Source organism: Armigeres subalbatus, chromosome 3, assembly GCF_024139115.2.
Source record: "Armigeres subalbatus isolate Guangzhou_Male chromosome 3, GZ_Asu_2, whole genome shotgun sequence".
NCBI lineage: Eukaryota > Metazoa > Arthropoda > Insecta > Diptera > Culicidae > Armigeres > Armigeres subalbatus.
Genome location: NC_085141.1, coordinates 329,847,280 through 329,868,792, shown reverse-complemented (window position 1 = coordinate 329,868,792; position 21,513 = coordinate 329,847,280). Strand labels below are relative to the sequence as shown.

General features: G+C 39.9%; 1 protein-coding gene across 14 annotated transcripts in view; it reads left to right on the top strand.

The window, feature by feature from the left end:
* Positions 1 to 21,513, top strand: part of LOC134225629 (sodium channel protein para) — a 499,821-nt gene that overhangs the window by 138,309 nt on the left and 339,999 nt on the right. For all 14 annotated transcript variants that reach the window (XM_062705853.1, XM_062705850.1, XM_062705847.1 and 11 more), the window contains exon 3: positions 13,812 to 13,913. The gene's annotated coding sequence lies outside the window, so the exon portion shown is untranslated. The remainder of the gene's footprint in view (positions 1 to 13,811; positions 13,914 to 21,513) is intronic.

Sequence of the window (21,513 nt, the reverse complement as noted above, 5' to 3'; positions counted from 1 at the left end):
TCGACGGCTCTTTTCATGGTTTTCGATCAGGAAGCGAAGTATGAATATAAAATGGTCAATTTACGGTTCTGACCGCTTCTAGGACCTACGGATTGGCCCCGGGGAACCTGTGGAAGGGGACATTTTAGTTTTACCACCAAAACCAGTCATTCGACAGCTCTTTTTTCATGGTTTTCGATCAGGAAGCTAAGTATGAATATAAAATGGTCCATTGATGGCTCTAAACGCTTCCAGGATCTACGGATTGGCCCCAGGGAACCTGTGGAAGGGGACATTTTAGTTTTACCACCAAAACCAGTCATTCGACGGCTCTTTTTTCATGTTTTTCGATCAGGAAGCGAAGCATGAATATAAAATAATCCATTGACGGCCCTGGCTACTTTCAAGACCTACGGATTGGCCCCGGGGAACCTGTGGAAGGGGACATTTTAGTTTTACCACCAAAACCAGTCATTCGACGGCTCTTTTTTCATGGTTTTCGCTCAGGAAGCGAAGTATGAATATAAAGTGGTCCATTGACGGCTCTGATTGCTTCCAGGACCTACTGGTTGCCTCCGAGGAACCTGTGGAAGAGGACATTTAATTTTTAGCACCAAAACCAGTCATTCGAAGGCTCTTTTTTCATGGATTTCGACCAGGAAGCGAAATATGAATTAAAAATGACCATTGACGGCTCTGACCGCTTCCAGGACCTACTGATTGCCTTCGAGGATTCTGTGAATGAGGACATTTTAGTTTTAGCACTAAAACCAGTCATTCGATTTTTGATCAGGAAGCGAAGTATGAATATAAAATGGTCCATTGACGGCTCTGACCGCTTCCAAGACCCACGGATTGCTCATGGAGAGTCTGTGTAAGGGGACATTTTATTTTAAGCATCAAAACCAGTCATTCGACGTCTCTTTTCTAGTGGTTTCGATTAGGAATCGAGAAATGAATATAAAAGGGACCATTGAGGGCTCTGACCGCTTTCTGAACCTACAGATTGGCCTGTTGAAACCTGTTTTAGCACCAAAACTAGTCATACAACGGCTCTGTTTTCATGGCTTTGGATCAGGAAGCAAAGTATGAAGTAGGCAGGTTCCCCGTGAGCTATCCGTAGGTCCAGAAAACGGTCAGAGCCGTCAATGGTCCATTTCTAGTTCATACTTCACATTCTGATTCAAATCCATGAAAAAAGAGCCGTCCAATGATTGGTTTTTGTGCTAAAACTAAAATGCCCCCTTCCACAGTTCCCCGGGGGCAATCCGTAAGTCCTGAAAGCGGTCAGATCCATTAATGGTCCAATTTATACTCATACTTCGCTTTCTGATCAAAAATCATGAAAAAAAAAGCCGTCGAGATATTGGTTTTGGTGCTGCAACTTAAATGTTCCTTTCCACTGGTTTTCCGGGGGAATCTGTAGGTCCTGAGAGCGGTCAGAGTCATCAATGGTCAATTTGATATTAATACTTTGCTTATATTAAAGAAGAGCTGTCGAATGATTGATTTTGGTGTAAAAACTAAAATGTCTCCTTCCACAGGTTCCTCGTGGGCAACCAGTAGGTCCTGAAAGCGGTCAAAGCTGTCAATGGTCCTTTTATATTTATACTTTGCTTCCTGATCGAAAACCTATAAAAAGAGCCGTCGAATAACTGATTTTAGTGCTAAAACTTATATGTTCCCTTCCACAGGTTCCCCGGGGCCAATCCGTAGATCCTGGAATCGGTCAGAGCCGTCAATGGACCATTTTATATTCATACTTCGCTTCCTGATCGAAAACCATGAAAAAAGAGCCGTCGAACGACTGGTTTTGGTGGTAAAACTAAAATGTCCCCTTCCACAGGTTCCCCGGGGCCAATCCGTAGATCCTGGAAGCGGTCAGAGCCGACAATGGACCATTTTATATTCATACTTCGCTTCCTGATCGAAAACCATGAGAAAAGAGCCGACGAACGACTGGTTTTGGTGGTAAAACTAAAATGTCCCTTTCCACAGGTTCCCCGGGGCCAATCCGTAGGTCCTGGAAGCGGTCAGAACCGTAAATTGACCATTTTATATTCATACTTCGCTTCCTGATCGAAAACCATGAAAAAAGAGCCGTCGAATGACTGATTTTGGTGGTAAAACTTAAATGTCCCCATTCACAGGTTCCCCGGGGCCAATCCGTAGATCCTGGAAGCGGTCAGAGCCGCCAATGGACCATTTTATATTCATACTTCGCTTCCTGATCGAAAACCATGAAAAAAGAGCCGTCGAATGACTGATTTTGGTGCTAAAACTTAAATGTCCCCATTCACAGGTTCCCCGGGGACATCCCAGCGACTCCTGGATCCGGTTATTCAATTGGTTTTTCATTCTGGATACATTAGAGCCCTTCTAGAATAAAATGATAGTGGCCGATCTATCAAAAAGCGAGATTGAAATGAAGTTGTGGCCTGACCCCTTTGATAAGTATCGATCGGAACCGATTTTAAAGAAATGGCCATATCTCACTTGATTCTGGTCCGATTCCAAATCTCAATATATGGTTCCAATCAGCAAGAGTCTTACTTCATTTGTGGTTACTGATATTATTAAATTTTTAACCACAACTTCTCCTAATATCCACCTCAAATTTACGGTTTTGAACCTACCTCCGAAAAACCCGGAATATCTCCGGAATCCGGTGGCCATAGTCGGTTCCATGGACATACCGTCAAACTGCATTAATTTTCTAGTTCGGACATGCCTGAATATTCAAAATCGGATGATAACTAAGATATAACGATATAAAAGTTCACGGTGACCCAAACCCTACCAAGTGATAACTAAGATAGTTACAACACATCTAATTTTACCCAAAATTTGCCTATCCTAATTATTTTGTCTATCCCCTGTAGTATCAAACAGCGTTTTTAAAAAAGACCGGACTGGATTGTCATCTCGACGAAAAGTATTTTGGAGAATCATCAATAAAAACACTGCAAGACGATATATTCTCTAGCCAAAATCGGAAAGCATTTATTATTTACTATTTTGATGAAGGTGATGAATAATAATATGTAAAAACAGCAAACACTGACAATACAAACAATAAAAAATTTAAATGTATCTAGCCCAAGAATACTATTTTCATTGACTTTAACAACAAATATTACGAAGCTATTTTGTGCACCAACTACCATTGACAAGCATCTGCACCTGAGGCATCTGCCTTTCAGCTAGTACATGAATGTTATTTCTGAAAGCTCAGATGTGAATATGTACATTTTGTGGAAGATTATAATTTGAAAAATGTATTGGAGGTAACTACTTTTTTTCGATGGGATTCACCTCTGAGGGTCGTAGGTTTGAGTCCCATCGAAGGAAAGTGGTTACCTCCAATACATCTTTCAAATCAAAACCTTCCACATAAAGTACATATTCACCTCTGAGTTTTCAGAACATTGTAAATTAATGTCCAAGTCGGGTGGTCTAATACCCGGAAAATAGGCAATCAACTTTGATTGAACTGTTACATTTTTCATTGAGGTACTTAAAATACCATGCGCCTCCATATTGATAAAATCCTTTTAACCCCTGCTTGGGGTAATAGAAATAGGGGAAGAGACCCCATAAGTCCCCCGAAGCAAATCGCCTTTTCGTGGTTGAGATGGACCTAACCAAACAGGAATAAAAATTAGGCATGTTAGGCGAAAACAGTAGCAAAAACCGATGTTGTCCACATTTTGATGAAACATCTAACATTCAGGCGAACAAAACGGCCTAGTATGACTAACCAACAATGTACTATGCGCCTCCACAGCGCTGTCTATTTCAGAAAGCTGATTCGGCAACGCATGATGCCTTTATTCCTAAGAGCTGCCAGCTAAAAACCGTGAATTTTCCAGGAACAGATAATTATCACTTTTTTGGAATGTGAATATTACAATATGTTTTTTTCTGGTTTAACTGTTGCATGAGGTAGAAGTACCAATGGAAATAGCTACAGCTAGGACATTAAAGCAGTCTTTGCTTAGCGAGGATATACCCCCTTCCCCTATTATCGCCGAGAAATTCTTCTGAAGTTTCATGGAAAATTCTATTGGTTGCATTTACTGAATTGATATTATAGAATCGTTCTGATGGTGAAAGATCAAAGAGCATATTTTTACTGTGTGATTTTATTTAAAAGATTCTCAGGCAGCGTTTATTATGAGGGGTATGTGATACCAATTAATCTTTGATATTTGAAAATTCAGTATTTTGGGCTCGATAATGGTGGAGTGGGTTCTTCTCATTTAACATTCAAGAGATAGAAAACATTGGAACTCATCACGACATGTCACGAGTTAGAAAAAAATCAATGTTTGGTTTGATCGTAAAACGTTCTTCAATTTATTCAAAGTCTAATTATTTAAACTTCATTTTTTGTGGTCATATGACAGGAATATTATGAATTATTAATTATTTCTAGCGATATGTGTAGGTACATATAGAAAGGACGCAGAGGCAGATTATGATATTGGGACAAGCAGCAGAATAGTATTCCCTTTTTGATATTAGTCATTTAATTACAAATCTTTGCAATTGTATGCTGATGAAAAATGTTGTTAGCTGCTCACAAACTAGACAGCAGTCGTGATTCGTTGTATTCGGACTTTGTCGGTAAGCTTACGTTCAGAGTAGTTTAGCCTATATCGTTTAAGCCTATGCCAAGAGTTCATATTACTGCTTGTTATTCGGAAAACCCGTGGATAATCTTTTTGATTGATGACTTGTGAGGGAAGTCAATTTTTTTTGGAAAGGATGTTTAATTTTGATACACATAGTTAAGTTAGCTATGTGTATCAAAATTAAACATCTTTTCTCGTGTATAATACAAATAGATAAGAATGAAGCAAGAAGTATTGGTAAATCCATTCAATGATCCATCCTTGGTTTACATCATGATCCCAGTTTATGCTTCATTTATTTATAATCAGAAATAATGTATTTATATTTATTAAGAAATTCAGCCACAATTCCTGAATAAATATCTTCAAAAAGACTAATTTATTCAAGCTTCGAACAGTAAATGAAATTAATCATACGTATATAGTTTCAATTAGAGACTCATAACTTCTATCTGAATGTTCTTTACATTTTGAATGTTTACTTTTTTAATTTTCATACATCCATTACCGAGCAAAAACTGGATAACATTTTTAAAAACAAATCGCTATATACCACACGCTGGAAAACCGACGAAAAATACAGCAATCTTTGTTTGTTGCTAAACTATTAGCTGCTGAAACTGATGCCCCCGATCTTCTATCCATGATGAACTTCCGTGTACCGAATAGATCACTGTGGAATACTACTTTACTACAACCACGCTACCATCGAACGGTGTTTGGATACAATGAACCGATCTCGGCATGTATTCGCGTATTTATGGCTGTCGAAGATTTGTTCGAGTTCAACAAGCCAACTACACGTTTCGTAAAACAGGTTAAACGTTTGTTAAACTAGTAATAAGTTTTGAGTTCTATTGAGACTGTTTGTCAGATAGACCATTTTAAATACAAATACAAAAACAAAACTCCGTTATGGTATTGTAACAGTAAAATCAACGCAAGGGTCATCCTTGAACCCTGGGGGGTAAGTTCATGATCCTCCGGAGTCTCTGGCACGTCCTGGTAAGTGACGAATTCTTAGATTTCTACCTAACTTAACTAGGCTAGATGTACCAGTTGTGGCTATAGTACCAGTTGTCGCACTAGTGCTTTATATGCCACATGGCCAATCAAATCACCGCAAACCAAGTTCATATCGATAAAGCATATTCATATGATACGAAAACACCTTTGATTTCTTCCAAAACAAGCAAAGCATAATTGTAAAAATTGATTATGCTTAATTTTTGACGTCCTTTGCACCAGTTGTCGCACTAGTGGTCCCTATTTGACCAGTCCCATAATGGGATTTGCCCAATAAGGAACCACAATTAAGAATAGTGCCACAACTGGTGCATGCGTTCCTATTATGGATTAATCAATTTTGAGGATAATAACAAATTTTATTGTGGTTTTCACAGCTGTTCTAAGGAGCAGGAAGTAAAACCTTTCGCTTGATATATAAAGTCCACCCACATGCCTTTCACTTATTTTTTTAAAAATAGTTGTTCTTATGTATGGCGACAATTGGTACACCCACCCTATTTGTTATGAGAATCTAAAAGCAAGATCAGTGACGTAAAGTGACTAGGAATTAATCCTTATAAGCCACGAAGTGTCCTAACGAAAAATTCGGAACCTGTAAGGAAATGGTCACTTCTGAGAATTCAGCCCAGAGAACTAGTTTTCCTGGGACAGATAAGATAGACCTGTCTTGGTACAGTGATCACCACGTCACTATTCAAGCCGTTCCTGTGTGGAAGGCAGAATAACAGCGATTTCAACAATGCTTGTTCTCACAACTGATCCTCTGATAATTTTCAGTTCCTATTCACTTCACAGTTGCCGCTCGCTTGTGGTATCAATTGAATCTGTATCTTCATTACTTTCATCTACCTCCTTCCGATAACACTAAATATGGTATTTTGGATCCCTTCCCTCCCCCTCAATTTGTTCGTACGAAAAGTTAGTCTTTTTTGATGAACCGAAACGCTCGGCCTGATCCTACCTCTCCCCCTACAGCCTTACGTAATTTGTGTACAGCTCCATAACTAATTTTTCTGGGCTCTTGGATGATTAAAAATTCAATTTAGACAATAAAATGTTTTTGTTGGAAAAACTGTTCTACCTTAAAAAGCTCAGCCTGCGATGTAGGGAACATAACAATCTGTATTTCGACAAAATTTCGTCTAATCCAAAAGGGGTGTTTTTTACAAATTGACTTTTAATTTGAAAAATTGATTTTATTCAGTTAAGGCAGCGGTTCTCAACCTTTTTCTTGAGAGGTAACCCTTCGAACTTTTGCTTTCATCGAGGTACCCCCTATTTTTTTCGCTATAAATGAAAATAAGCGTAACTCAGAAGATATCCGGCAAAAGGACCTGAAAACTAACGGGAAATATTCCTCTCCAAAAAGTTATCTGAAACTTTCATTATTCCGTGATACTTTCCACAAGTTTACACATCAAACTTCCTACAATACTTTCTAACCTGCTGGAGGCTACCGAGCCTCTTGAAAGGAGGCTTCCGGGCCTCTTGAAAGGAGGCTTCAGGGCCTCTTGAAAAGAAGCTTCCGGGCGTCTTAAAAGGAAGCTTCCAGGCTCTTAGAAGGAGGCTATCAGATCTCTTGAAAGGAGGCTTCCGGGCCTCTTGAAAGGAGGCTTCCGGGCCTCTTGAAAGGAGGCTTCCGGGCCTCTTGAAAGGAGGCTTCCGGGCCTCTTGAAAGGAGGCTTCCGGGCCTCTTGAAAGGAGGCTTCCGGGCCTCTTGAAAGGAGGCTTCCGGGCCTCTTGAAAGGAGGCTTCCGGGCCTCTTGAAAGGAGACTTCCGGGCCTCTTGAAAGGAGGCTTCCTGGCCTCTTGAAAGGAGGCTTCCGGGCCTCTTGAAAGGAGGCTTCCGGGCCTCTTGAAAGGAGGCTTCCGGGCCTCTTGAAAGGAGGCTTCCGGGCCTCTTGAAAGGAGGCTTCCGGGCCTCTTGAAAGGAGGCTTCCGGGCATCTTGAAAGGGGGTTTCCGGGTCTCTTGAAAGGAGGCTTCCGGGCCTCTTAAAAGGAGGTTTCCGGGCCTCTTGAAAGGAGGCTTCCGAGCTTTTTGAAAGGAGGCTTCCGAGCCTCTTGAAAGGAGGCTTCCGAGCCTCTTGAAAAGAGGCTTCCGGGCCTCTTGAAAGGAGGCTTCTGGGCCTCTTGAAAGGAGGTTTCCGGGCCTCTTGAAAGGAGGCTTCCGGGCCTCTTGAAAGGAGGCTTCCGGGCCTCTTGAAAGTAGGCTTCCGGGCCTCTTGAAGGAGGCTTCCCGGCCTCTTGAAAGGAGGCTTTCGGGCATATTGAAAAAGGGGTTTCCGGGCCTCTTGAAAGGAGGCTTCCGGGCCTCTTAAAAGGAGGTTTCCGGGCCTCTTGAAAGGAGGCTTCCGGGCCTATTGAAAAGAGGCTTCCGGGCCTCTTGAAAGGAGGCGTCCGACCATCTTGACTTGACAGGAGGTTTCCGAATCTCTTGACATGCATGGAAAGAGGCTTTCGTTACGCGTTACGCATGGAAAAAACGTTAAACTAAGGTTTCCGAATCTTTAAATCCAAGATTTTAGTTCAGAAGTATATTCTTATTCTATTATTCAATTTTTTGTTTCGGTCAGGTAGACTGCACTTGAAATTTTTTTTCTGATCTTTGGTCCAACAGGAACATCAGATCTTCGAATTGCACCTCCCAGAGCTATGTTGAATATCAGAAATCATTTGAATCACTTGGTGGTTTTTTTCGTTCATCCGGTCACTCCCAACTTTTAGAAGCTCGGCCGAGATTCCGTCCTTCCCAGAGGCCTTGCTGTTCTTCAGTTCTCGAACAGCTTTTCTCACTTCGTCTAGCGTTGGTGATTTTACTGCTTGTCATCATCCTCAATCCTGATTTTATTTGTGTCTCTCTGTCCGATTGTTCATTCAACAATAACTCAAAGTGCTTCTTCCACCTGGCAATGTTTCCCTCTGCATCTTCGTCGTACTCCCGTTTCTTACGCCGGTGAAGTTTTTTCTCAGCTGCCCTTAGTTCTTTATATCGTTCTCTATTTTGGCGTGTAGCCGCCACTAGCATGTGGCTCCTGGCTTGGCTTTTATTATCTGTCGCTCTTTAGCACTCCATATCAAACTAGCCTTCCCGTGTATCAAGCAGGGTTGTAAATATTCGGCAGCACTGGATGAAGGTGATGTTTTTTTATATCATTTTTTTATTTTCTTCCTGCTTTGAAATCAACCTCACATTCCCGGAGAGGCAGAAAAGTAAACAACAGAACTCACATCACCCACAGCGCCGCGAAGATGAAATTCACCACAGCAAAATGTACACATTCATCCAGCAAATTGAAAAAATTCACCACGCGTTTAAATGGGCCACTCACAATCATACGGTAAGGTGCGAACTGAGCAGCATGTCAGAGCGACTTGTGAGTGGCTGAATGCGAAATTGAATTGTCGGTGTTGGAAATGATTTTTCGGCTGCACCCAGTCGCACTCACCACGGCGGCGATGAAGGCGACAGCAGATTTTACTGAGATCCATGTTTTTCACTGCATTGACTGTGAAATATTTCTACCCTGGTATCAAGTATCAAGTAACTCTGTTGCTTGTGTATTGACCGGCTCGTGGACGTGTTACTTCGATTATTTCGTTGAGCTTATGAGCGAAAAAAATAGGTCTCCAGTAGCCTTGTGAGCAAAGGCGTAGGATTGCCAATCCGGAGATGGCGAGTTCGATTCTCGGTCCGGTCTAGGGTGCTTTCGGGTTGGAAACATTCTCGATTCCCTGGGCATACCCGAGTAGCACACTTGTCACATATCAGTCATTGTGACTCATATGTGATCAAATCCAATCACATTAGAGTTGCTGCAACCAAAACGATCTGAACTGTGCTACTAGGGTAGTGTATCCATTGTACTTGCCACACAAGATACATACTCATGCAATGGCGGGCATAGAAAAGCTTTCTATTAATAACTGAGGAAATGCTAATAGAATACTAAGTTGAAAAGCTAGGCCAAGTTCCAGTTGGAATGTAGAGCCATAGAAGAGGAAGAAGAAGTTATGAGCGAATTGCACCGCAACGCTCTCGCCCGACAGTCGCTGTGTGTTCAGCCGCAAGGTTCTCTCACGCCTAGAACCGGTGATGCTGGACGGCCTTGTGTGAATCTTACATACCACCAGATAGGGGACAGAGTCGATATTCGGGCCTTGAAAGGTGATTTAGCAGTGACTCACTGAGTATGATGATGATGATGATGATTATGCACTTGCCGCTCGAAAGTCTCGAAAGCTGTGTTTATTCTGCTTATTCAACAAACCGGAGGTTGGGGGGCGTGGCCCCGGGCCCCCACAAATCTTGTGTACCAACGTGTTTTGTACATTTTGGGCCCCCACAAACTGACGGCCCCAGGGCTCCCTTCCGGCTGAATTCATCTAAGGGAGCATCCATAAATTACGTAACGCTTTGAGGGGGTTGCCCGAAATGTGACAATCCATACAAAAATTTTAAGTGATTCATACAAATTTTTGCGTTACGTAATTAATGGATCTTCCCTTATCTGCCTGCAAATTACCATCTGTATCGTTAAACTTGGATCCTTCCTTAGCCATTCGGTAAGATGGCAAGACCATGCTGAAGGTGACTAGGTTCGATTCCCGGTTCGGTTAGACATTTTCTCGACTTCCATGGGCATTAGAGTGATTCAAATTTTGACTTTTTCGCTCCCCTATGCTTAAACGTTGACATTTGCTGTTATATTAATCATCCTAAATTTTTAGTTAATTTGGATGTAACTAGACTGAGCACGAGCAGTTTGAAGTTTGTATGGAAATTACTATAGAAATCGTCACTAAAGCAAAAGACCGTTCCGAGTTGCAACCCATTAAATATTCAAATGTAATCGACCCGATGACTTCATAGAATACTTCCTTAGTTATAGGACAGTTGTTGTTGCGAAGTGATCTGACTTTTGTAAACGAAGTTATAAAGAAAACAAAAATGCTCATTATTGATATTGATGTTATTCTTTTACGTGTTAAATTGAATTTACCACGATTCAGTATTTCCCCAATTACTTTTCTTACAAGCACAGAATCGTTTCGCAACAAAGACGACCAGTTTCATTGCAACATTTTCTATGTTGCCAATAAAGTCGTATATTTTTAGAACTTAATGAGTAACGTTACGGAACGTTTTTCCACGAAAGTAACTGTTTTCATAGTAATTTTCATACAAACTTCAAACTGCTCGTGCTCAGTCTAGTTACATCCAAATCAGCCAAAAATTTAGGAGGATTAATAAAACAGCAAATGTCATCGTTTAAGCATAGGGGAGCGAAAAAGTCAAAATTTGAATCACTCTAATGGGCATAAAAGTATCATCGTATTGGCCTCATATGATATACAAATGCTAAAATGGTAACGTGGTAGAAACCACGCAGTTAATAACTGTGAAGCGTTAAATGAACACTAATCTGTGAGGCGACAACGTCCCAGTGGGGTATTTATTGCCAATAATAAGAAGAAAAAGATCGATGCATATAGCGGGCCTAGTTGCACAAAACCTCCGAATATCGTTTCTTTCTATGTCAGCTATCACATTCTCTTCGTGCTGCCTGTTCATTCTGCTCCTCCTCGATGAGCCTACGCCAAATGGAGTATCCTTCTTAACTGAGCTCCATGCTGGGCCAATCGCCCTAACGTTTCACGCCCTCTGGTTCTATTCAACAACAAAAACTCCATTCTGTGCGCGATCTACCACGAGCGTACGGTCTCTTTCGGGTTCTCTGCTGTATATTCTGTTTCATGACGCTCTTTTGACATTTATTTATTTGAAATTTTTCACCCATTAATGCGTTTTTTTTGTCTTTGGGTGAAGTGGAAAGACAGTTTTAGTTGACCTTGTTGATCATGTTCAAATTGTCACAAATAACACATTGCTTAGAGATGAGCCAGTGTGGGGCTGAAAATCACTAAACTAAAGATAATTCAAATCAATCAAATAACACACCGGAAACAAAAAAAAGCTGAATTCTAAAGAATTTTAGTACTAGACTAACAATAAAAACTTATTAAGGAAGTAGATTGTTACAAACTTGAATTAATAACTATCTTCTAATTCTATTCCGGAACATGTTAGATGAGATTCCATTGAAATCTAATAGTGAGTAGAACTCGTATGGGATCGTGCATCCCAGAATTATATGATGGACGTTCTAGCTGTACGTTCCTTCCACCGAAGTGTACACTCCGGAGCATAGAAGTTCATTTGATTCGCAAGATTTCGGAGCAGTCAGTCTCGTCAGGTGAAATATTTGCGAGAAACACCACCTGCGGGATAGTTCGCCTTTGCTCAAGGATCTTTTGGTTGAGCAGCTGGCAACGTTCTTCGTATACTCGTTGTTTGGGAAACGGGTTGCGATTTGGCTATATTTTATAAGTGCCGCTGAGTCTTTGCGGACGGCGAGCACTTGCCCATGCGGCATTCGAATGTCGTCAACGCAATGCAATGTTCTCGATGATTGTCAGCAACGTTTCAACCTACCGAAGTCTGCCGTGTTGTGTAGTTGTGTTAACATTGTTCCTTTTTCCAGACGTTTGACACAACTTGTGATTCATTTTCCGTCACAAGATGCCAATCTCATGTATACCGCCGAGTATTGTTCGCAGCATCTCATGCACAGCTACTCCCTTTAACCTTCCTAGAGCATTGGGGTCTATTTTGGCCCAGAGATGATTTAAAAATTATATAGTTCTTCTATTTTATTTTTTTTTTTCTTAGAAAAAAGGTATTATTGTGAAACATCAACATGTGACAATGTGACATGTTTTGCAATAATACGTTTGGAACTTCAATTACCAGGATATACTCTTTGGAATTTCATTTCTTATAACAAAAGCGGTTAAATGATGATTTCGTGGAAAAATGTCTCTTGGCTGCTATTTATACCAAGCTGTGGATATCTATCTTGAGGTATGGATTCCCAGATAACATCAACTCTGGAGCCGTTTGGGCGGGCAAGACAATCCGAGCCAACTCAGCTAACCATCAATTAAAGAACCGTTAACAGTAACGCTTCTCTCCTTGCTTGCTCCGGTATTTAGCCTAGGTCGGTATACCTACCTATTATTATTATCATTGTCCCAATTCCCACTTCAGACTCATTGTCGGCGCCGCCGATTCGGGCGAGACCGATGTCTGCCACTGATACGTCCCCATCTCCCCGCAAGAGCCGCAGTGCCACTTGCAGGGGTCTTTACTCATCCTTCCCCGTCAGCCGATCAGCCAGCAGCACTTCCACTGTGGCAGCGTGCACTGCGCATGGTTCAACTGACGTCACGCTACAACACCAAGCAAAGATTGGAAATATTGCGGAAAGTGTCGCCGTGGAAACAACAAATGACAGCCAGAGCATACACAATTGGTCGGTGGTGGTTTCTGTTTCTGCTGCCGAAAAGGTATAATTTGTTGATAAAAGTTTGTCGTGTCCCCTTCTCAGCAGCTTTGAGCATCCAGAGGGTTGGAAGAATAGGACTTTAGCAGATGGAATAACTTCATCCTGAAGGCAATATGGGGAGGGGAAAATGGCAAAGTTAGAAGTTCTTGACTCACGGATAACAAAACAACCACCTTAATGAAGTGAAAATATTCATGTACTGGAAATAGTAAAGGTATTCCGTGTGGTTTATGGGAATGGAACCGATGATTTATATGTTTGTATACCTAAAACAGTGCTCTAAAGCCCTTAAAAAATAGTTCAATGATTAAATTTAAATTATGAAATCAACTTGTTAGATATAAGGCTTAAATCCATGTATTCGACAATGTAAAATCTTACCGCATACCCCTAATGGATCCGGTTTAGTGAAGGATGACGATTTCAGCAATCTTTTCGCGTTCGCGGTCGAGAAACCCCCTTTATTATTGACGGCTAATTTACATCGCAAAAGCAATGTGTTTGGTTTACGTCACTGACTAAGGATTTTTTTTTCTCTCCGCCGTTGTTTACAGCATCCTAGTTCCAATGCTGCGCAGTGCTTGCAATGCTGCAGGCAGCTAGCACCGGAAACCAGATCCATTTGAGGTCACCACTATTTTACTTTTGTTTGCGTACGCTTTTCGCTTCCTTGGTACTCATTTGAGGGCCCTTTTCCATGTGCAAAAATACCAATGATTATGCTAACCGTTGTTTGTTTGCTTTCTCTTCCTTTCACAGATTCATCATCACCATAGTGGATAGGCGAAGATAGATGCGTCATTTTCGACATGGCGCCGTGTATATTACTGTGATCTGTGGCACGAGATTCATGAGCCCCATGTAAGTGTGATAAGTCACTCATCATGTTTCTTTTTCTGTGTTGATAAATTGGACATAAGATAATACACGTGTTGTGACAAATAATGTTGGCCTTGAGTTGCATGGGTTAATGGAAAAATAACAACATTATTCAGATGCGATAAACTATGGAGTTGTATATTTCTCATGGTATTTCACTGTAATTCGAATATGGATATTCAACGATATTTGTATGCTCGTTGCCTGAAGAGGCGCGTTTAAGGCCTTGTGGATATTTTTGCGGGGAAAAATGTTCCGCGCTTATGCATCGTTACAATGGTCAATATAGTGTTTCGACTTTCCGGTTCGATCATTTCCTCCCTTCCAACCGAAGCGTTTATGTCGTTCAGTGCACGAAATGGATGCTAACAGGCCAGAGTTAAAGATCAAATCATTTCCCGTTTTCAAATCAAAATACCCGTAAAACTTGGTGGACACCTTTACGTGGCCGTGGTATATTACGGGGTAACTCCTATACCATAGTCACATTGCCAGCTACAGGCAAATCCTGACCCAACGAATACCTTCCCAATCTTCAACTCAGTGATACTTATTCTTTCTGTCCCTAGTAACGGTATAGATAAGCGTGGCCAGGAATAGTAATCCTCATGCTTTTTTTCATTTTTGTCTTAGACTACCTTGACAAGGACTACCTTGATTTCTGATATCAATCTAGACAGAGATTTCAAAGGAAACATAAGTATCACTAGTTTCCAGTCTACGAAGCAGTGCTGATAAATTTCGTCTCATTCATTTGAACGCCGAAAAGTAAATAAACCTGTCTGTTTGAGAAACATTTTTGGCCAAAATGAGTTTTTTTTTTAGATATTCTGAATCCTCGTCCAAAAATTCGTGTTCTAGCAAAAATACAAAATACAAAAACACAAAAAAAAAATTGTTTGGAAATGTATGATTTTTTTTTCGTTTGTTCGAGAATCGTACATATGTACATGCACTTTCGCACAGCAATTATGGAATACGGCTTGTAACTTTCGAACTGGAAGTGCCTAAACTATTGATCTGTATAGAAGAAATCGTACGATCTGGCACCAATTTGTTGAAAACCAGTTTTTTTTTGTTGTTTTCTCGGAATTGTGTAAAATGGATATATGTAGTGCCTCAAACAAATGATTCAAATGTAGTCAGCCATTCTTTGCCCCCTTTGTTTTCTATGCCGTTTTAATTGATCAGTGCCTCTCTTCAATTGAGATACACACCATTTGAATGAATGGTTGTCGAAAAAACGGTGAATTGCTAGAAAAACATATTTCTTATTTCTGATTTCAAATGTATGATTGAAGCCGAATTGATATTTGTGCCAATTGTGGTAGAGATTGCTCCATAAATTGATTCATAGCAAATTTTCAAACTGACATGATATTCACTAGAAGTAAATCGAATGATTACGTTTGCTGATGATAATTGAATAGTTCGGGGCTACTCAATTGACATCTCTGTATTCAATTGAGAATTGCGTAGGCTAAGGTCACTATCGGGTCAAAAGTTTGATTGACATTGAGATTTCACGGCGCTGCTACGAAGTATACCGCAGAAATGTCATGCTTTCGTGTTTTCATCTTCTTCTTTTTCAATGGCTCTACATTCCAACTGGAACCTGGCCTGCTATTCAACTTATGTCATTTCCGATTATTGTGGGGTCGAACCTTGTTCTGCCCCGGATCCGCTCTAACAGCTGTCAAAACGTTCGGTTATTCGTTCAGGTTGGATCGCGATCCGATGATAGATGCAGCGAATCCTCTTCTTTCATTAAATGACGCTGGAATGCGTGGATGCCCGTATAAAAATATTATTATTATTTATTCAGACTAAGGCTGAAGTGGCCTGTGTGGTATATAAGAGTTTTCTCCATTCGGCTCGGTCCATGGCTACACGTCGCCAACCACGCAGTCTACGGAGGGTCCGGAGGCTCTTGAACCTCTTCCTATCATGTACTTCGTCTTTGACGTGTTGATGACTAGTCCGGTCCGCTTGGCTTCCCTCTTCAGTCTGATGTAGGCTTTCTCCATCTTCTCAAAGTTACGTGCCATAATATCTATGTCGTCGGCGAAGCCAAATAGCTGAACGGCCTTATTGAAAATTGTACCACTCGTGTTAATCCCTGCTCTTCGTATTACCCCTTCCAAAGCGATGTTGAATAGCAGACACGAAAGACCATCACCTTGCCGTAACCCTCTGCGGGTTTCGAAGGGACTCGAGAATGCCCCTGAAACTCGAACTACGCACATCACCCGACCCATCGTCGCTTTGATCAACCGTGTCAGTTAATCCGGAAATCCGTGTTCGTGCATTAGCTGCCATAGCTGGTCCCGATCGATTGTATAATATGCGGCTTTGAAGTCGATGAATAGATGATGTGTGGGCACGTTGTATTCGCGGCATTTCTGCAGTACTTGGCGAATGGCGAACACCTGGTCCGTGGGGGAGCGTTCGCCCATAAAACCTGCCCCACGAACTCACTTGCAATTGGTGCTAGTCGACGGCATAAAATTTGGGAGAGTACCTTGTAGGCGGCGCACAGTGCTGTGTCCCTTGGACAAAAATTGAAAAATCGACTCTCGTATTTAGTCGAATCAAGTAGACCATGATATTAACATATGTTTCAATTAAACTGTATGCGCATTAGTATCTTTGTGAGGTCACTGGGACGATCAGAACAGGGATGCCAGACATACAGACATGTCTGTATTTATACAGACATTTGGTCTTGCATACAGACATCATACAGATTACAGACATTATACAGACTTTTGAATGAAGTTACAGACTTTTACAGACATTCAGTTTTTGAAAACTTTGGGCTGCCAAATAGAATCCTGTTGGGCTTTCTAATTAAACCATTTTGGGGGTTTCAAACAAAATCGCTATAGGGTTTTCGTATAAGGTTTCCAAACAGTATCATTTTGGGATTTTGAGCGGAGCCTCTTAGGCTTCTTATCGGAATCCCTTTTGGGTTCCAAACTGCAGAATTTTAGAATTTCAAACGGAAAGATTCTATAATTATTTTTGGAAAACTAAAAAGGTTCCATTCAGAAGTCCAAAATTGATCCATTCTGAAGCCAAAAAGGATCTCGTGTATTCGTACTTTCGTACAGAATTATGTGAATTAATTTTAAAGAGATCCTTTAGAACTTTCAAATTGAATTCTGATGGGATTCTGAACAAAATCATTCTAGAATTCCGAACAGAATACTTTTAGTTTTCCGAACAGAATCCTTATGGACTTTCGTAAGAAATACCTTTGGACCTTTGATTGGAGCGTTCTGGGCTTCTGAACGGGATCTTTTTCTGCTTGTGGACAAGGGATTCCGAAAAGAATACTCATGAGATTTCCTACCGAAGCCCTAAAAGAATTTAGTTAGGAAGTGCAAAAGGAATTGATTCGAAAACTCGGAAGAGTTCCTGCCGAAAGCCAAAAAGAGCTTCAGAAAACTAAAAAAAAATGGTTCAAAAACCTAAAATAAGGCCTTTCTCTGGGTTTCCGAACGAAATTATTTGGGATTCTGAAAGAAATTCTTTTGGGCTTCCAAACCAGAATTATTTTGGATTTCCGAACAAAACCTTGTTGGGCTTCGGAACAAAATTATCTTGGGCTTTACTTTCAAAGGGACTTTCGATAGGAATTCTTTTTGAATTCCGGATGAAGTCATCTGGACTTCTGAATTGATTTTATTTCTGTTTCTGACAAGGAATATTCTTTTTAGATTCCGAAGCCTAAAAAGATCCCGTTCGGAAGCCAAAAGGCTTTTGTTCAAAAGCGCAAAAAAAGTTCAGAAAAGTTCGAAAGATCAAAGATTTTTTGTCTGTGAACCCAAAGGATGTCCGTTCATGTCTTTGGGTTTCCAAACGGATTTATTCCTTCTATGCCTCTCCTCCGAACTCTTTTGAACTTCCCAACGGATTTTCAGTTAGAAAATAGCGTAAATATTATCAATTTATGCTAAGGTAACTACACACATATTGATAAGAACGTCTGACGGAGCCTGAAGTTGGTGCTACGCCGACAATAGTATTAATTCCACCACTAGACTAGATTGTTACTTTACAGTAACTTCCAAAATACGTATTTCGATCTCTAACAAACTTACTTGTCTTTAGTATATCGAAGTCTTACACCAACTTTTGGATTATTGAAACCACGATATAAAACGTTGTCAAAATTGCTTGATTTTAAAATAATTTCATAATTCCTGTACCTTCTGAACTCCATACAGACAAATACAGACATTTTGTTGAGATTGATACAGACTTATGAAAATTGTATCTGGCATCCCTGGATCAGAACAACTCGTGTTTGTAAACATTTCCATCGCTAAAAGTGGATGATTTATCATCTGCTAGTGAAAAGCATCTTTTTCATTGCCTAAGTTTTCGAACGGTACCTTTCACTGTGAAAATCAATATGGAAAGCGTAAAACCAAGTAAGTAAGATCCAATTCAATGTGTTTCAGTGGGACATATTTCGATCATTGTGATAAGTGAAGCTTCCAAGTCTTGGGCATGAAGTTATACAGGAAGAAATAATCTACAACTTTAAACAGCTTTTTAAAAAAAGTACATCAAAACACATCTCTGAAAATCGCACCAGATCTCGCTTATAGTATTCTTAAGAGAATGGAAGTGATTCTAGCTGCTCCCATTTGCTCTATTAATAGCTGTTAACGATTTTCTAGATGATACTCTTGCGCTCGAGTCAACCACAGATCGTATTTGAAAAGAGAAATTTCATCGCATATGATGCTACTTAATATCACAATCGTATATTAGCACTGATAAGGAAAGCCAAAATATGATTACTATCGTATATAATACCTTAGTATGGAATATTTACGATTGTATTCGAAAAAGTCATAAATCAATATAAACAATATCAGTGTAATCGGATTAGATCTCAAATGTCGTTTATACAGACGCGCTTTGTTGTGCAAATCGCATATTGATGGGCGTTGTACGTATATAAGTTCTTCCTTCTGCGTGTTTATCGAAGCCCACTGAACCTTACAGATACAAATAATTTATTTTCACTTACTTCATTCCTCCGATGTGCTTAAAAGCCAATAATCGCTGATATTCTATTCCGCTGCTTATTATCACTTCATATCAATGCGCTATTATTAATAACAATCAAAATATAAATAAAATATCCCGGAGGTAAAAACGGCGAAACAAAACATGACTGTTGTTGACATTTCAACATCGTACATATGAGCGCAGAATCATTTGAAATGCTGCGTAATCGCTGTTATGCATGAACATTATCGGGAAAATCATATGCACTTTCCATGTACGATTTAACTCATCTTTATACATGCAACAAAGAAGTACCAAAATCGTATAAATGTAGTATGTATCGTAATTTATAATATCGAAGCCAATACTAAACTTTCAACTACATTATAATTGTCAAAATTGTGTTGCTTTTAAAGAGATGCTAAGTAGCACCGATGGTACGGTATCGGCCTTTAGATCCAAAGGTCGAATGTTCGAGACTGGGCTTATTATATTTATATATTTTTTTTCATGTTCACAGTTCACTGGATCGTATTAATGCTTACAAAAACTCAAGAAAGTCATTGTTCAGTACGTATATGGCCTCCACTTTAGTAGGTATATGGCGATTCTGTGCATTATATACATGATTCATTGTAGGTATATGATATCTTATATCATTTGCAATACATATCAAAATGTTGACTGGGTCAATAACATGGATATAGACAAACAATAGCTTTCCGTTGATCCTTCCTAACGAAAAGCTCGTGTGTTGAAGTTTCTGTCTGATTTATATAATCCAGAAGATTTCTCCGAGGAACTTGAGAAAGAACTAAAGCAGTTTTGCAAAATCTTTTGTTTGAGAATTGATAAAAAATGGATAAAGAGCTTTCGATCATCCGATAAATTCGAGAAGCAAAACTCTTTGATTGTCTTCGTTGGTAAATCTTCCTCGCAATCCAAAAATTAATATTGAAGTCTTCATTGCCGAGTCTTTATTCAACATCGCGAAGGGTAGACCTCAAAACCGTTTCAGGAATGTTCGAATAAAACCAAGAAATTACGTGTTGAAGACCTTATCATTAAAAATGAATCTGAGGAGCTAGCATTTGCGGCCGATATATCAAGTAGCTCAAGCGCAAATCATGAAAAGCTAATGACAGCGACACAAATACTGGCGTTGTACATTGACTTGAATTTGTCCAACAGAAAGTAGTATCTGCTTCAAAGTACTTTAAACGAGGTGCATGCAAATCTGCTTCCTAGCCTTTACGCATTGAAAAAGGAAAAGGAAAAAAATCATTCCTAAACAGGTTTCCGCGTCTGAAACGTCCGCTAAGGTTAATTTGCAAGACCTGATGAATTGTACCTCGCTAAGCATTATGCAGAAATGTTCGGTAGAGAGCTCAAGGACGATGAAACTTGTATGGAAATAGGGTTCTGATGGACGTATAGGACATAGCACCTACAAACGAAAATTTTCGGAGGATGAGAGCTCAGATGAGAGTCTGCTTGTTGCTCTACTGCCCATGATTTCATAGTTGACGTATCAACTATTCGAAATATCAGTAAATTTAAGCATTTATAAGGAATATTCAACCGCTGCTTATTCCAACCATCATTTAAGTGTTTACGGGTTAAAATGTTTTAAATTTGCGATGTTTGTCCCTAAATTATTCGAAATACTTGCGAAAGTGCAATGGTTGATACGTCAACTATGACATCATGGGCAGTTTAGTTCCATTGAAAATTATCGACATTGAAAACAACACTATCCTCTGGTCAAATTCGCGGCCATGTTCAACATCCTTCATTTTGATGATGATCTCAGTCACCACGAGTACGCTGGCTTCTACCCCTCTGTTACTTACTTCATAATAAGATGATATGATTGTACATATCACAAAGAACATGGCTCCGTAAAGAGTTATACACGCCTGAGCCTACCAAATAAACGAACTTGAAAAAAAAATATAACAAGTTCCAATGATTTCTGATACCGTCGTTAAAAAAATCCCTCAGATAATTGCGAAGGATATTCTGATTCTATAGTATAAAACATGAGAGCTGGCGTTTATGTCACTTATGAGATGATCAATTGGAAATTGGTCAATTGTTGTTATAAAAACTGTTATCATACTATATTATCATATCACATATTTTTCGTAAAAAGATCCTGGTTCTTTGAGGCATATCGTAAAATCTGGCGTTTACGGCATTTATGCAATTATCTGTTCAACATAGGTCAATTACGCAAATAGTAGTTTTTATCATAAGTGACAATTTTCCCAAAATGATCTCGATCATATTATCATTATCATTTGTATTATATGTTATGAAATTTGACGTTTACGGCACTAAAGCAATTATCAATTTAACATAGGTCAATAATGCAAATAGTAGAAAAACTAGTTTACAATCATTTTCCCAAAGACACCATTGAGTTAAAACGTGTAGAATGTAAGTTATGATTTTTGTCCCGTATTTCCATTCGTTCGAAGCACTGTGCGGCGTCCAGCAATGTGATTGCGCGGTAGTTGCTACACTCAGGAAATTCGACACATACTTTATG